Source organism: Rhinatrema bivittatum, chromosome 10 (assembly GCF_901001135.1).
Source record: "Rhinatrema bivittatum chromosome 10, aRhiBiv1.1, whole genome shotgun sequence".
Taxonomy (NCBI): Eukaryota; Metazoa; Chordata; class Amphibia; order Gymnophiona; family Rhinatrematidae; genus Rhinatrema; species Rhinatrema bivittatum.
The window spans coordinates 83,114,850-83,133,103 of NC_042624.1; positions in this window are offsets into that span (position 1 = coordinate 83,114,850).

Here is an 18,254-nt window from a genome sequence, read left to right on the forward strand (position 1 = left end):
TGGAAAATGGAGCGCCCCCCCCCCCCCCTCATGCTTTTATCCCATTCCGTGTCCGTGAGAAAAACCTTTTTTTGGCGTCAGACCTGTACAGCACGAATACAGCACGAATTGCTGAAATGTGGACTTGGAAAGCAGTTTGAAGAAATAAAATGTATTCAGACAAATACAGAAAGGCGACCTTGGAATAAGACGAAAGGACAGGGCAATGGGGCTGATAAAGCTGTAAGTCGATATTTTGAGAAATCCAAATACCAAGGCTTCTTTCAGAACTTGCTGTCTTATTCTGGATGGAGAGAGAATAAAGCTTCCCACTTTTGAAGGGGAATAATAGTTTGTCAGAATCCTTAATGTATTATATAGTAGACGATGTGTGTTAACTGCCCTTCCTAAACCAAGGTTGTAGGTTTAGGACTGATGGGCAGAAATGAAATGCCAAGGTTGGTTCAACAAGAACCTGCAACCTGGTTTATGACCGACATTGGGTGGTTTTTGTTTTTTGCTTTTTTTTTATGAGAAAAACCAGTTATTTCTTTCAAAGACATATCTAGTGCCAAAAAAAAGTTTTTTTTGAGTGAATTATTTATCCAACCAAAATCACATGACAGATACTTCTTAAAAGAGTTAAATGGCATAAACCTTGATTATTCCGAAAGGATTCGAGAAGGCCCAGTCCTCTACGTCCTAGGACCTAGGCTATGCTGACTGTCCACAATGTATTTTAGGCTTAGGATGTCTTTTTGTGCCACATGGGCTAGCAGAGGTTAATGCGGAATGCATGCATAGAATGAAAAATAAAAATGCAAGCCAGGTGCCAATTATTAAATGTGAACCAGATTTTGAAATAATAAAACATTCATTTCTCATTGCATATCTGGCCCTTTTCTTCTTTAATTCTGCCAAGAGAATAATGAATAATTTTTATTATTGCTTTCCCTCGTCAATATATTTTTAAGAACTTTTCTTTAATAAAACTATATTCTTCCAACAGGGTTCTGGAAATGAAGATAGATTAAGATGCAAAGTATGCACGGCTGAGGTACTGTAAGTCTTTTCCTGTTGTGAAATAGAGTACTAGATTAAAGGGTTGGTGTATGATCTTATGAAGGAAATTCAATTTGGTCATTTAAGTAACTTACAAGTCTTTAAGTGAATGTGGCCAGGATTGCAAGCCTGATGAAGGCAATACTACAGTGCATAAGGGGAGGTATAAAAAATACAATAAAAGGTTAGTGATACCTTTTTACAAATCACTGCCGAGGCCTAAATTGAAATATTATGGTCACATCTGGAAGGTGCAGTTTTGGAGAGATAAAGCTAGAGTGAGGCATCTAGAGGAGGGCTACCAACATGATAGAGGGTCTGCACAATAAACCCTTTGAGATGAGACTTAAGAACACACATATATATTTTCTAGAGGAGAGGTGAGAGGGGGTATTTGTATTTGATAAAGACATTCAAAATATCTCTAGGGGAATAAGAACTGCACAAGAAGCAAGCATTTTTCAGTGGTAAAGAAGTTCTAGAGCAAAGGGCCATGATAGAAAGCTGCAGGGGAACTGACACGGGCAAGCATTTCTTCACAGTGTGCTGCATAGAACAGTTTTCTAATGGAGGTGATAGGGATAAAAGCAGTATGAAATTTCTAAAAAGCAGATAAAACAGGAACAGAGAAACCCATAATGGTGGCAAAGAGAGTGCAAAGGTAGAGAACAAGTCTGCTGTATTGTAGTAGGTAGGGAAAATGAAATGGCTGGATGTGTGTCCTCTACGTATTGCATGAAAGGTTTCTTTAAACATGCCTAATTGCCTACTGCCACTGGATGCAGCTCACCTTGAGCTAAAGAAAAAAGAGAAAATAAATGCAAGTTCCACGGGGGACTTTTCATCACATTATATTTATATGCTGGCAAGTGTTACCTATTTTTTCTTGATGACTATAGGATTGAATTACTAAGGCTTTTTTTTTTTTTTTTTTTATTTAAATGATTTTGTGCCTTAAGAAGGGAGAAAAGTTAAGTAAATCAGGTCTATACTGTTGGCAAAAAGTTTGGATTTTTTCTTTACTAGTTGTTGCACTGTATGAAGCTATTCTCTCTCTTACCCAATTGTGGCTGCCATGGAGAAACCAAAATATCTTGGAATACTTCACTTCCACATCCATGTTTGCCTCTTCTGCTCCTTACAGAACAATCTGGTATTGACCATCTTCCTTTTTATCTACTGAAAAGAACCACTGTTGAATTAACTTAGTAAGATATCGGTTTGCAATATATGGAATCTCATTTTTAATGGAGTCGCCAGAGACCTAAATTATTGTTTGACAGTATGCAAAGCCTGCATATTTTCTTTATAAAGTGGATGGAATCTAAATATTTCCATCTAACTAAGGGGGTCATTTACTAAAGGTTTTCTCCCATTCTGTGTCTTATGGGAAAAATGCTTAGTAAATGACCCCCTGAAATTGAGGCTATGGGCTTTTACATAGACATTAGCCTTGAATATTTTGCAGCTAATTCATGGTACAGAATAATGCCTCTTCTGGGTTATATATCTGTCCTCTCGCCTTTCCAACTTGCCTTTTCATTCGAGATGATGATATCTTTCTCCAATTTGTTTCTCATTGGTTTCCAGTCTGCTTTATTTAGGATGATGATGTGTTCTTGCTCTTTGGTCATCTTCACTTCCCTCCAGAGTCACTAGGTCTTGAAAAGAAAATCTACTGTAGAAATAAAGGGTTTTTATATATCTTCATCTGTCCTCGTGTTACTCCTTTTTATTTGAAATGTTCATGATATTAAAAAAAAGCATTCCTGTGGCGGTGTTGGTTTGTCTTGGCCAAGAATGTCTGGATGCTGGTCTTTTGTAATTACCTTTTCTTTTGCTGTATTTATTATCTGTGACTCAGCTGACTAATTCTCGAGTGAGAGTAGGGTTGGATGTTAGGATTTTATTATTAGCTTGTTATTATTATTTTGTAATTATATATTGAATTATGAATTGTTGATTTTTTAATGAATATTAATTTGTATTTATGAAGTGTATTTTAATGTGCTGCAGACTTCTTTGGGTTGTACTATTAGACTGAAAAAGCAGTATATAAATATAAAATTAGATTAAATGGCAAAAAATGTTTATGTTTAAAGGACACTTTTCATACGTCACATTGCAAGAAGTAGTTAGTTAATTAGATTTGAGGCTACCACTGGTCAGGCATCTATATATTTCTCCAATTTATACTAAACTACAGAGACTGCATTAAAAAAAGGAGGAGTTGTACTATCGTTCAGATATTCCCCAATATGTGGTGCCTGAAGGTTTGGGAGTTGGAATAAAACTTGTACAAAGGTTCTTGGACTGTCTTCTGAAGTAGCTCAGGCTCAAGGTGAAAGCTGCTATGAGAGAGGGAGTAGAGCTTGGAGCAACCATGAGGGCAGGAATCTTAATGAGATTTCTAGTGAGGAAAGTCCTATCCCATGTTTCTTGCTCTTTTGGGGGGTCACTCAGATCTGTGTATTGGTGAAGAAGGAGATATATCTTTAGGAGTAGTACAAGCTCTAGAGAGCACGTGTCTGGTGCTGAAGAGGTTGTGCACACAGGTAAGTGGCAGCAGAGACTTCTACGAGAATGCATTGTCAGAAGAAATCTTATTGTAGATTGAGAAGTTTCTCATTCTGGTTCAAGGAATTTGCATGCTCTGTGTATGAAGGAGAAATCATCAGACTGATTCAAGTACCTAAAAGAGAAGGTTCTAAGTCAGGGAAATTCCCTGCTAGGGGCTTTGGAGTCAGAGGAAGCTCCTGCTTATTGATGAACTGTGTATGCTGTTACCTGTATTTTTTATTTATGGATATTATCCCTAAGAAACATGTTTTCTATCAGTTGATTGCGACTCAATAAGTACCTCAATAGAACCCTTTATTTTTGGAATAACCCAAACTGTTGTGAATGTGAATATGCATGTGTAAACATGAATCAGAGCATTCTTTTTTGTAGCTTAATGGAATATCCTACCAGACCAGATTAGGGAGGAGCAGGACATGAAATCATTTAGAAAACAGGTCAAGGCCTTTTTTTGCAGAGAGGCATTTAGGTAAAGTGGTGCTCTCTCTTCCCTTTTCTTTGTTTAATGTTACTAGCTGTTTTAACTATTATTTTAGTTTTATCTTGATTGTTTTTGTTTGTTTTATTATTGTGATTTTATGGTATATGTATTTTTAACATTTATGATTGTCCTGCTTGTGTTATATATGGTTAATGTACATAAATTAGCTTGTGCTAGTATTAATGCAAAATCTGTACTAATAAGGTAAAGAACTGCATTAAAATGTGTACATTAACATGCACATTTTACAGTCTCTAGTAATGTGTGTCTCATTTGCATCTTACTAATATTGCAGTGTTTGCACATATTAACAGCTGATGTTAATGCAATTTAGTACATTGGCCCCAAAGACATCAATTTGTGCACTCATGACCACATAATTTATGATTTTTAATATTCAGACTTGTGTTTACATCTTATATTAAAAAGACATAGCAGTCCAGTGGTTCAATGGCACTGCATGCAAAAGGTGCCTAGTTCGATCTTTGAGTCGGTTCTTCTGCTCCCTGAATCATCTGGGGCTGAGAATACTGCACAGGCAGTGATCACAGCTCCCAGCAGGGAGGAAGATGGTAGATGCTTAAAGGTGTCACTTAGTGGCTGGAATCAGGGCCCATGATTTCAGGGGTCCTGGAAGGGGGCCTGCTGCATGGCACCTGGTCCAGTATAGTCACTACAGTGACCAGGCTGGGTATGTTGTTGGATAGGCTGCAGGAAGTAGAAAGGAGCAGGCAGAAACTGAAGGGTCAGACCATGCCCCCCAACAAAAAAATACTGGTTTTAACATAAGGTAAGTCAGTGAATAGAATCTCCATGCTGTGCCCTTGCCATTTTATTCTGCAGTATTAAGTTTTGTTTATAAAACCATATACTGAAATGTGGGGAACTCTGTATGAGTTATGCTAATTTGTTAGGGCAATGAATAAATTAATTTCATTAGTAAATGGCCTCAAAGCAATAATTACCAGTGTAGGTGTGTCAGAAATGATCATGTTCAGTTTTGCCAGTTAATTATTAAGATTTTCTTCTGTGGGACCAAGATTTGACATTCAGCTTCAATTTAGCCATAAATAAAGCTCTGAAATATGCATGGCTAGAGAAATGAAGCCAAGAACTTGTTTTGAACTTACATATTACCACTTCTTTTCCAATTTTGACTGCCAATGAGATGCCAAAATAATTAGTGTCAGTGATGTGAAGTTTACAGTAATTCCTGAAAAAAGGTACTTTGTAACAAATATCAGAGATATGCTTTCATTAAAAAAAAAAAAATGAAATGAAAGAAAAACAAATGAAAATGTGTTCTTTTTTTTTCTTTCGTTTAGTTTTCAAACAGGCTGCCACCAGCTCCAGCCCTGCTGAAAATAAGCCCAGTGGCAGTGAACCAAAATTTAAAAACTGAAACATCCTCTCCTTCAGCCCTTCTTATCCCATCCGTGGGATCCATGAGCCCAAATGATAAGGAATGATCCCCAGTCATTCCTGCCCTGCAGGGTTAGTATTTAAAAATGATGTTGGTTGGCCCTGAGGCCAGTACCATGTTTAGAGAGTGACCCAGGAGGGTTGGAGTAACTGGGGATCACTCCTTCCAATTTGGACTTGTGGATTGCATGGAAGGGGTAAGATGGGTTTGAGGGGGCTTCCGTTTTTCATTTTCGGTACACTGAAACGGAAGGGTTTTGACAAAAGGAGGAAGGATCCCAGACCTTGCATTTAGTTTTGTTATACGGTAATTGGGGTTTTTTTGGGGGGGTTTTGCAATTTCAAATAAACAAAATAAATATCAGAAAAACTAAAACAAAACGAAAAAACAAAATTAAATGAAATAATTAAAGTGCATATCTCTAATCAATATAGCAATTATACCTCTTTAGTTTTCCCTTAAGTTATTTTATCTCAGTTTTCCCCTAAAAGTGCTTCTTGTTAGTACAATATCATGTCTGAAAGGAAAACAGTTTATGATTAAAGTCAAGTAAGCTCTTTTTTAATGGAATCTGCCCTTAAAAGTTTGCAAATTATATTCTTATACTCCATGGATACTGCAATGTAAAGTCAAAAGTCAGTGGTCGCAAGGTCCTCCTGCTATTTAACACAATCCACTTGTGATTTAACATCTCAGAATAATTTTGTGTCATCTGCAAATTTGGTCACCTTATTTGTTGTTCCCCTTTCTAGATCATTTATAAATATATTATAAATATTAAAAAGCACAGGTTCTAGTACCGATTTCTGATGCACTCCACTGTTTACCTTTCTCTCCTGATAGAGTGACTAAATGATAAATTTTATTTCCTATCTTTCAACCAGTTTGTAATCCATAGTAGACATCTCTGCAGAGTTTGACACCATCAATCATGAGGTTTTACTCTACTGCTTGCAAAAGTCTGGTATTTCTGAAGCAATTTAGATAAGTTTCGCTCTTAATTAAATGACAGACTCCATTGTATTGTTATTCCACCTAATCACTCCGATTAGCTGACCTTGAATACTGGTGTCCTGCACGCTCTATAATATCTATTTAGTGCCTATTTGCAAGTTTTTGGCTGGGCTCAGTGTGGGATATCTGATATATGCTGATGACATCCAATTTTTTGTTCCCTTAGGGTTATCTTGGTTGACCACTGTCACGTCAGTCACCTCTTGTCTGTGGGGTTGAAAAGAACTGGCTTAATCATAATAAACTAGCCTTGAACTTGAAGAAAACGGAAATCATAATCCTACAGTGGTCTCAAAAGTTTACTGTTCCATCTTCTTTCCTATTTGAAAACATTGAAATACCTATAGTTCTTCACGCTAGAAGCCTAGGAGTAGTGCTTGATCAGAATCTCCAGTTGCAGAAGCAAGTAAAAGCATAATGACTGGATATTGTAGACTTCGGCTAATAAGTCCATTGAAACCACTATTAGGACATAAGACATAAGATATGCCATACTGGGTCATACCAAGGGTCCATCAAGCCCAGTATCCTGTTTCCAACAGTGGCCAATCCAGGCTACAAGTACTTGGCAAGTACCCAAACACTAAGTAGATCCCATGCTACTGATGCAGAATTCTGCTTTGTAGTTCAGACCTTACTTATGCCATTATTGATTGCTGTAATGATCCTTATATTGGTCAACCTGCAGTTGCTCTGCATGCACTAAGGTGTTGCAGAACTCTGCCACACCCCTTATTTCTGGTTTTGGTAGGACATCCCATATTACACTAGTCCTGGTGGATCTTCATTGGCTCCAACTTATATGATGCATTCAATACAAGGTTGCACTGCTTGTGCATCAACTGCTCAGGAGTGACTCTTTACTGTGGGCTAATGTGATGTTACAGCTTTATAATCCTGATCAGACAATGAGGTATTATATTATATTGTAATTGTAATTTAGTTTGCTCATGGCTTTCTGAAGATCAAGCTGACACCCAACATGCGTTAGAACAGTCCTAATATTATATGTGTTACAAGTGTCTTTTTGGTTTTTATGCAGGGTTTTCTGGTTGACACTACAGCAACGCATGAAAATATAATATACATGCTGTTGCAATATTTTTACTTCAAAAGACTGTACTTTTGAGTGTCCTTTTTCATGTAAAATCTTTTATTATAAATGCATAATTTGAAATTGTGTGTGAAGAGGACCTTGGTAAGGGAAGGCTGGGCACAAAGCTGTAATATTCACTTAAGGTGCCTAATACCCTTGCACTGACCCTGATTAGTAAAAGAATACAAATTAAATGTTAAAAAAAAACAAAACCCCCAAAAAACAGAATGAAGAGGGGCAGCCCAGTAATTGTTTGCACTGGCCCTGCATGGCGGTGCCATGGTGATGTGCTGGCAGGGTTCCCATCCCTCCCCAGTGAAGAGACCCCATGCCGCGATGCCATGTGGTGATACGCTGGCGGATGAAGGGGGGAGGAGAAACGGGGGGTTCCACAGAGGAGACAACACTGATTGCTTTTTACAAGGAAGTTGCAAATATAAGATTTTAATAAATAAATACAAATTGACCCCCAGGTGCCGGAGACCCTCGCTGCGCCTCTGGTCCTTATCACGAATCTGTTTTGAAAATAGACTTACATGCCTTCTCAGGCCTCTCAATAGTTGTTTTCATCAAAATGAGAGGATCCTTCAGTTACAGCAATTCATCTGACCAAACTTGATCAGTAAACTCTTAAAATTCAGAACTGAAAAGCAGTACCTCGGTGCTTCTTTGATTTCCCCACAGATTCTTAACGCCATCCAAGTGGCAGACTTTCCTCTCTAATGCACTGGAGCAGTTCCTCTCACTGAGGCTTTGACAGTACTCCAGGCATTCCTGTCCCAGTCTCTGCAGGTACACAGATTGTTCCCTTTAATTCACCAGAGCGATTCCTTTCACTGTTGCTTCGGTGCTACCGCAGGCATTCCTAGCACAGTCTGCAGGTATTCAGGCTGTTCCCTTGAATTCACCGGAGAAGTCCTTTTTACTGCTTCCTCAGCTTATCTACGGGCACTTTTGAAATAGTCTCCACTAACATCAATTCCATTCCCAGTTACACCGCTGCAGGTTTTCTGTTGTATTGACCGGCAGTATCCAGCAGCAGCTTCACGCTCAGCTCTTCGGCCAGGAAACCGTTGCTCCCCTTCCAGCCTCTATCCCATGCACCTGGCTTCCTTATCTATCCCTCTTATACAATGGCGGAGTCCCATTCCTCTCTCCCTCTCAGAGGCTTTCTTCTATACAGGACTTCCACTGCCCCTCTTTCCCTGGGGGCTTTCTGGAGCTTACTGGCATCAGTTTCCCAGGTTTCCATATCTTTCTTCTGCTCTTCTTGTACAGAATGTAAACTCCATGGCATGAAATAAGGATCTTTTACTGACAGACGGAGAATGACAAAGCAAAACTACACCCAGCAGTAACTTCTTCCCAGGCTGAGGAAATAGCAATGACATTATGTCCTGTCTTGACCTTCTGGATCTGGAAGGCGAAGGGAAGGGAAATCTGTGGATGCACCCCTCTTCTGCTTCTGACTGCTGCTGCTCGTGTGCATGTAAAGAATGGAGAATAAGTAACAGAAAGTTCAGGCAACAGGATGGGTCTGTCATTAGGCAGGGTGATGCTATTGCCTCAGGTGGCAAAATCTGGGGGCAGCAGCAAACGCCCCCCGGAATGCCTGTGGCAGCCGTCTCACTTTCCATCCAGAGGCCCAGCGGGGTTGCCAGTGGAGATCATCCCATTGGCAGCCGAAGAGAAGAAAACGTCCTGGAGCCACTTGACAGAGCCCATCCTGCTGGTGGCCGGCAGCGAGAGGTCCAGCAGGGGAGGGAGGAAAGTGGAAGGCAAAGGGGTGAGTGAAGGGAAGAAAGGAATGTAGAAGAGAAATGGGGATGGGAAGGGAAAGAAAGTAGAAGGAAAGGTGGGGTGAGTGAGAGGCGAGGGAAGGAAATGGGAGGAAAGTGAAGGGGTTGTGTGAGTGAGGGGAGTAAGAGGATACAAGGGAAGGGAAGTAGAAGGGAGCAAGACAATGTGAAGATGTGTAAGTGGGAGAGAATGCACCACACACACATGCACTCCTACCATTTACCCATCTCCCAATTCCCCAGGCATCAGATGCTGGGGAAATGTGGGAGGCAAGTGGTAGGGTTCCTGGAAGTATGACGTGGTTGCCAACTTCCCGTAAATATTATCACTGACACTCCACCAGCCACTCCTCTGGGAATCCTGACCCCGCCTCCCCCTTCCCAGGGCCACATTCCAAGGGCCTCCTGCTCCACAAAACTCCAAGGGGGACCCCTCTGCACCTTGACCCTCGTGGTGATTTGACCTGCACCACACCCACTGCAGGTAAAAGTAAATGCACAGAGGACCTGTGTGCACTTTTACATGCACATGGCAGTTTGCAATTTTCAAAAAGCCCACTGCTGCGGGTAAAACGCTGAATTACCCGTGGAAATGGCTTTGAAAATTACTCTCAGGGAGGGTAATTTTATGATTGAGCATGATTGGATGAAGTCTGCAGGTACCTTTTACACACAGTTTACACAGATTTTTCAAAGCAACCTTATGCACATAAGCTTGCTTTGAAAATTGATGGGTAATTGGCCTGATACACCTACAGAATAGCTCGCATAAAGTTACACCTGCTCTTTGGAGGGTGCAACTTGTGCAGGTTAACTTACATGTGTACTTTTAAAAAAATAAACAATTGTTTACATAAATTCCAACTCTGCTCCAACCCTGCCAACCCTGGATCCCCCTGCAACGCCTCTCCCCAGTTCGTGTAAAAGTACAAGCAAAACCGTGTTACATGCTGCCAAGCCCAGGTTATTTTCTAACAGCTTTGCATGCATGTCCATGACTTTGAAAATTCAGCCCTAAATGTTGTGACATATGTAATCACTCTTCACCCCGGCTGCTCCTGATTCTGTGGTGCATTTGCCAATAAACGTTTGAGCTTTATAGTTAGCATTTTTGAATTAAACCGGTCATCTCGCTTTCTTTAAACATTGCAGTTAGTAACGCACCATGTGCTGTTCCAGAGTAGTGGTGAACTAATCTTTGTAGACAAAAATAGACCAGGAAAATAATACAAGTTTGGTAACTTAAAAAGAACATTAGTTATTTGTGCAGCTGGCAATAATAAGAAAACACGATTTATTATTCATGAAAAACATTTTGACTCATAAACATTGGAAGGCCCAACTAGTTCTGTTACCTGAACATTTCTAGGGAGATTTGGACATGGCATGTAATATGTAGCCATAATAATCTGGATCATATAAAGAAGCTTTTCAGAGCACTTTAGAAACTCATTTGCATGCAGCATCTGATGGCGAGGCTTATGGTAACTGTAATAAATGACTTTGCTCTCTTCTTACAGTAAGTAAGCACCCTGAGGGACAGGTGGGGTGGAGGACAGCCATGCTGCCTCAATTTGTGAACTTGCATTTTCCTGTAAAGTGCTCCAAGGCAAACTGGTAACTGAGCCAACTTCTTCTGTTCAGTCTCAAAGGCAGACATTTTCCCAAACAGAGCAGACAAACTGCACTTGTAGTGAGGAGACTTTTTTGAATAGCCATGCCTGTGCTGTGTTCATTTACAGCTTCACCCAAGTGAATCGCAATGTAGTAATATAGTAAATGATGACAGATAAAGACCACAATGGTCCATCCGCTCTGCCCCTTAGAGATTTCTCCAGTTTAGGAATACGCATACACCAAATCCATTATGCAACCCAATAATAACTCCTTCCTTCCTCCGCCCCCCCCCCCCCTCCCCCCCCCCCCAAGTCTTTTATCTGTGCTCTCTGCCCTTTTTCCAGCACTATCCCAGGCATGCCCAAAATCTGCCAAAGCAATGACCTCCACCTCTTCTTCAAGAAGGCCATTTCAAGCCCTGCCATCTTCAGCTCTGTTTCTCACAAAACCAGTCCCCAAGCCAACACCCCTATGCAATCATAGCCCTGCTGTTAAGGGTGTAGCTGTAACTCTATACGGGTTACTCCAGTGCATTCCTGGAAACACAAAGAAGTTATAAATCTGTGGTAATGGGCTGGACTGTATCTGTATAAGTTACCCAGTGCGGCATTACCATCTTCTGTTTCCAGGAAGCCTCCGTGTTTATCCCATAACCAGATGTTCGCTGCCACATCAGTTCTTTTACCAAGGATTCTTTGGGAGGGTAGCTTTCAACAGTTTGTAAACCAGCAGATACACGCATAAGTCGGTGCATCTAAAAAATAAAATACAGCTGTATTTTATAAACTGTGTGGTGGGAGCCGCCCAGCTTGTAAAACACCAGGCATCTTTACCCTGAAAATATTCATGGATGTTTCAGCACGTGATCATTTTTGAATGCAGGTAGCTGCATACTTTCCATACCAGGGGTAGGTAACTCCAGTCCTGGAATGCCACTAATAGATCTGCTTCTCAGGACATTTGCAGTGAATATGCATGAGACATATTTGCTGGCAGTGGATGCAGTGCATATAAATAGACCTCGTGCATATTCATTATGGATATCCTGAAAACCAGACCTGTCTGTGGCACTCCAGGACCAGAATTGCCTAGTCCTGTTCTAGACCTATTTTAAAATACATGCAGATATTTTACATGCTAAAGAATTGTAATGTGCGCATAAGAACTCTAAACTATGCCTGGGGCAGGCATTTTATAAAGTATGCATGTAATCCACTTCTAAAAAATACTTGTGCGTGTAGTTTTAATTCACCGACACCTCTACCAGTTCACCCACACTTCCACTAGTTCACTTAGACCCTCCACCAGTTCACCCTGACTTCCTCACCACTTTACCCAGATCTCCCACCCCAAAACAAGTGGTGTTTCAGGTCCTTGACTCTATTAGCAGGTGTAAAAGTGTACATGTATGTTTGATAATGTATGCGCATATACCGCGTACCAAATAGCAACTCGATCACGAGCCATCGAACTCCACCCGGTCTGCTCCTAATCGACCCCCTTTATTTTTTCTTTAACATTTACATGCGACACTTCTAGTACACGCATACGTCCAGCTTTTGCAAAATACTTCTCGCATGCACGCATGCTACTCACAACATGCAACTTCCAATCCTACTGCACTGAAACCTTTAGAAAGTTGACCCCTAAAGAAGGAGAAAGCAACAAGACGATGCCTTCCATAATTTGAGATTTGATGCCCTCCTGGTCCCTCATGTTGCATCTCCCTACAATAACCAAGTCGTCTTAGCAGGGGACTAGTGGGCATCTGACAGCAAACTCTGCCATCAGGGAGAAAATGTTGTGTTGAAACGCTGTTTTCTCCTTTTCAGAGGGTGCGGGGCTGCATGCTAGCGGCGCTGTGCACCCAAATCGAACGTTCCAACAGACTTAGGCTGGAACGCTGCAAAGGGAACATTGCTGCAGCTTTTCTTTAGAGAGAAGGCCTGAACTCTGGCTTGTATTACATTTCTAAGCAAAACAATGTGCCTATAATTTTGTTAAGATCTTACCTTCTCCACTGAGGGAAAATTTGTATTGCTAAAAAATAAAGAATGCTTAATTTTTTGGCATTTGGACTGGGTTTGCTTACCAAATCAGATTAGGACAGCTGGCAGGCAAGGCTGTGGAGTTATTCTCTCTCTTTTCCCTTTGGTCTCAAAACCTGTGGTATAAACAGAACTAGGAAAACTTGTTCTTCCTTGATTTAGTTTGAAAAATTAGTATAATAATCAGTGACAAAGACCTGGAACACGAGCAGATGTGTTTTTGTGATCTGAGGTCTTTATGGAAAGGGGAAGGAGATCGTATGTATACACTTTTCACATTGTGTTTATTATTAGCATCGTACTGTATATAGGCTAGAAGTAAATGGACTTGTCAACAGAAATCTCCTGGTGACGTAAATAAAGAATCTTAATAGGCCAGGAGAGTAGAACTAATGGCAAATTGCTCACAAAGAGCTAATTTATTGGTTTCTGTTCTGGATTCTGGCTTTGCCAGGAGAAACATCTGAATGATGACATAGATTCACAGGCAGAAAGTACACTCTCTGGCAGAAAGAAACAAAACTCCAAGAAAGAATCTCAGTGGTTTACCTAATATAAATAAAATGTTTCAAAGTTTGTAGCTGTATTTTTTTTCCAACTCTTGTTTTTCCCCTTCAGGAGCTTTCTCAACTGCTATAGCCTTTCCAGCCCTAATTGACGCTTCCTGCCCAAGTCCCGTATACTGCAGCATCCAACCATTCCTGCTCTGCCTTGGCCAAGTAAACTCATGTGTCTCTTTGATCCACCTGGCCTTGTCAGCCAGTGGTGGCTACTTATTGCAGAGCTTTCAGGAGCTCATTGCTTTATACCGTAGGACCAACACAAACAACTCTTGGGATTTTCTTCCATTAAATTCAAATTGAACTTTACCTGTAAAGCAGATCAAGCATTTCAGCAACCCCCTTGCATGTGAATGTTGAAGCCAGTGCTCCAAGTCACAGCCAAACCAATAGCTTAGGGGTAGATTTTAAAAGAAGCGCGCGCAGCCTACTTGTGCGCGCGCTACCCGGCGCGTGCACGTGTACGCCCAATTTTATAACATGCGCGCGCATATTATAAAATACAGGGTGCACAATTGTGCACCTTGCGCATGCCGAGCCACGCTGCCTTCCTCCATTCCCTTCCCCCCCCCAGCCCTACTCTAAACCCCCCCCCCCCGACTCTTGTCTTACCTTTTGCATCTGCTGGCAGCCTGCCGGCACACAATCCTCCAACACAGCGGCAATGGCCGCTGTCGGAGGCCTCTGGCCCCACCCCTTTCGTAAAGCCCCGGGGCTTTACGCGCGTAGCCGGGCCTTTTTAAAATAGGCCCGGCGCGCGTAAGGCCGGTTATGCACGAAACCCTTTTAAAATCCGGCCCTTAATGAGTCGAGCAAGTGTTGCCAATGAGCACTAGGGTGCGCATTCATTTTGAAATGACATAAAAGAGGCAATGAAATGTGTTGTTTCATTACTAATCTAACAAAAGATTGAAAAAATGTGCTGAAAGTGAGCGTGATAAGAAAAAAGAAAAAAATGTGGAAAAATTTAAAGTAAAACGGACCAAAACCCACAAGAAAGAGTCAGGTTAAAATACCTAGACCCCGTGAGGCATGGTCCTACAAACATAGTGTGTAGCTATTCCCTTATAGTTTATATAAAAACACTGGGTTTACCTAGATTTTGAAGTTTTAATTACAATTGTGGTACCTGGAATATATATTATATACAAGGGCCTATAGTGTGTGATTGTTTCATTACATGCCATTTCAAAATGAAAGAAAACCCCAACAAAATGTATTAGGTTTTTTTTTATTTCTTTGTGGAATGCAGCCCAAGCCCAGTCTTTTCCTACTGTTGCTCACCCTCTCCTCCACCCCCCCCCCCCCCCCAAGGGCCAATGAAATAATAAAAAAAATTGCCTCTCTTCTCCTGGGCCTTCCCCTATCCCCTGACCCTCAATATTTCCATCCCATCCCATCCTTGTGCCGCGAGAAGTAGAAATAGGGCAGGAGCAATCCCCAGGTGCTTCTGCCCTGCTGGGTCCTGTTTTCAAGAGAGCACTAGCCAGCCCTGAGGCCAGCATCATTCTATTGTACAACTGAAACGAACTGAAAGAAACATCAAATGAAACAAAAAAGATAATTTCAAAATTGCCAAATAAAATGAAAAAAAAACAAAAACCCCAAAACTATTTTTGTCATGTGTATCTCTTATAAGCAATGCTTAATAGAACAATTTTAAATAGCTTGCAGCATTGCAAGATACACGTGCATTTTTGTATATGCGTACCTTGTAGCACATTTTCAAGGGAATACTACCCAGGTCATTTCCCTTTGAAAAGAAGCCTCAAGAATTCACACAAAGAGTACCTGCATTAATGTGCTCTTGCTATTTCTGCAGGGGGCCAATAGCACGCATAGTTGTGAAAATCAAATTTAGGCAATCAGAGTTTACTTTCTACCTTCCACTTCCCCAATATGGCAGAAGCTGTGTCCCAATTTATAAACGTATGCCTAATGTCCTAGTTGTGTCCATCTGTCTGTCTGTGACCCTTTGGCTCTAATGCTCCAAGGCCTAGCACATGAGAGCTCTTTGCCAGGAGAAGGAGACACATTGAGGCCGGTGGAAGTAAGGGGTATGATGGAGAGATGTGACCACATGCTCATGGGTGAGCAGCTGCATGAGGGTGCTGTGTCAGCAAAACTAAGGGAGATGAGCCACGGGAGCTTAAGCAGTGAGGGGGATAAATGCGAGGGTAGGATCCAGGAGAGCAGCCGCATGAGGAGACTCTGCTGGGAGAGAGAATTCAGCTCGAGAGATGGAGCTCCTGGCCTGCTACACACCACCATGGGACATTGGAGAGGCAGCAGGTACGAACGGCAAGAAGGAGGCAGCGCCACCTGGGATTCTGCATCATTGGGGGGGGGGGGGTCACTTTAGAGACTTTGTGTAGGCGGTACTGCAAGGGGGGCAAAGCAGTGCAGCATGATAGGTGTTGGGGGCTCCCATGTGGCCCCAGGAGAACACCGGAGACTCTTCTTGCAGGCTGTTTTGAACTGGATCTTTCGAACTTGGGCTCACTCAACCTTTTCTGAGTCATCTTGTCTCATGTAATGTGACACGATATTCAGACAACTTTCAAAAGCATTTATGTGAATAAATAGTTTACTCAAGTAAACTGGCTTGACTGAAAATTGTCCTAGCCCAATCCACCCAAATGCATGCATGTTGTTTTACAATGCGCATGGGCATTGCCAGCGGTGTTCTTTGGAATGGGCAACAGCAGACCTTGATTGCATGTTCGAATCTTTGCACGCTGTTTCAATGAAAACTCTACCTGCACAAATACATATGCCCTTTCCCTTTGAAATGTGGTAGAAAGTCCATGGATAAAATGTTCCCACAGACTTTACAGGAAAGTGGACAGTTTAAAAATGACCGTTCCCCCTCAGTTACCCTGAGGGGGAAGGGTAACTAGATCTCCATTTTAAATCTCTTTAATTCTGATAATATCAAGAACATTAAAAGGAACTGGAGTTCCAACATGTACCAGACTAATAATAAAATAATAGAGAGTAATGATACCAAAGAACACTAACAGTAAGTCTTGAGAGCACTTTAATATTATAAAGCATTCCTTAAAACTAGTACATTTGGTATTATATCCATTACCAAAGATGAAACAAAGTCCCCTACACAAGTTGTGTTTCGTGTATAAACTCTTTCAAGGGAGATGGCAACAGCCTGTAAATAAATAAACATCAACAAGTCAAAGGGACGGGGGAAAAAAAGCATTAATGGCATTCAAAGAACAAGACACATTGGAACAAAATAGCATACAGTAATATAACCATAGAATAAGTTTAAAGCACAAGTTAACATAGAAACAAATGGTTAAAAGAACCTTTAAAATGGCACCTAAATATCATGTAGGAGTCTGCAATGAATAAATATTTCAAAATATATCAAGAACACTATCATATTTTCTTGAAAGAACATAGAACAGCATTGAAGCAAGTTTGTCAAGCAAGTATCAATGGCAGTAATAGTAATTTGCACTAACAGCAGCCTTAGCTACAATTCCTAATATTATTTACTAGCATCTGACCAGTGACCATTTAAATCATATTTTAAGATCTCTGTGAAAAAATGTTTGATCAAATCCTGCCAAGTTTAGCCACATGGATTATAGTTGAGTTGGTATCCTCTCTTAAGTGCAAGTTCTTAAGATTAGCTCTTTCTATTCAAAGTAATGTTTGTAAATAGTTAATTTACTGTCCAGTGAATGCCCACCATGTCTTCCTCTCATCTCAAGAATAAGAAGACATGCCTACTGGAAGAAATCAGAAGAATTGTAGTCCTGTTTCTCTTCCCTATCCACCCACCCCCATCATCCTCTTCTTTGCTTTAGGAGCACTAAAAGTCTTACTGGCATTTTGGTCGGCTTGGTTCAGGTTAGTCCATGCCACTTTAAAAAAAAAAAAATAAATAAATGGAAACTAACTTATCATCACGGCTTCCCAAATGCCTTGTTTTGAACTTCAAATGAGTTGTTCAGCCTCTTGCTGTGAACACAGATGACGACATGTGAAAATAGGTGGTTCTGTAGAGAAGTAAAGATTTCAAGAGGAGTTAAACTCCCACCCCTGTTTCTGCCCCTTAACTCCCCATACAATCTTCCTAATTCCCTGTTGGTATATCCTACTGCTGAGACTTCTCTCATGGAGCTTTATGTCTAGTCTCATATGTATCTATATCTGTATGTAGCAAGAAATATACACAGCCCCCAGTTTCCGGTGGGAGCTCAAGGGCAAACTCTCAAAGTTTCTGAAATTCTGAGGCAATTCTGTGGCATATTTGCATAGATTTACATATTAAATCTTGTAAATTTTTATTTTAATTAAAATAAAACTGTTTGTTGACATTTCTTGTGTGTCCGGAATTTTTTTGGGAGGGTGGGGGAGGTAAGAAGGTACCAGTGATCGGTGCTGGGAAGGGAGGAGGGGTATAGAGGATAGGGAAGAGGGGAGAGGATTGATTTGGTGAATGGGAAGGAGATCTCAAAGGAGGGAAATAGAGAAGGGATCTCAGGCAAGAAGCAGCAGAGAAATAGAAGATAAAGGGATGGGGGGATTGGGAGCAGAGGAAAGAAGGAAAAAGAGGCTCATAGGGT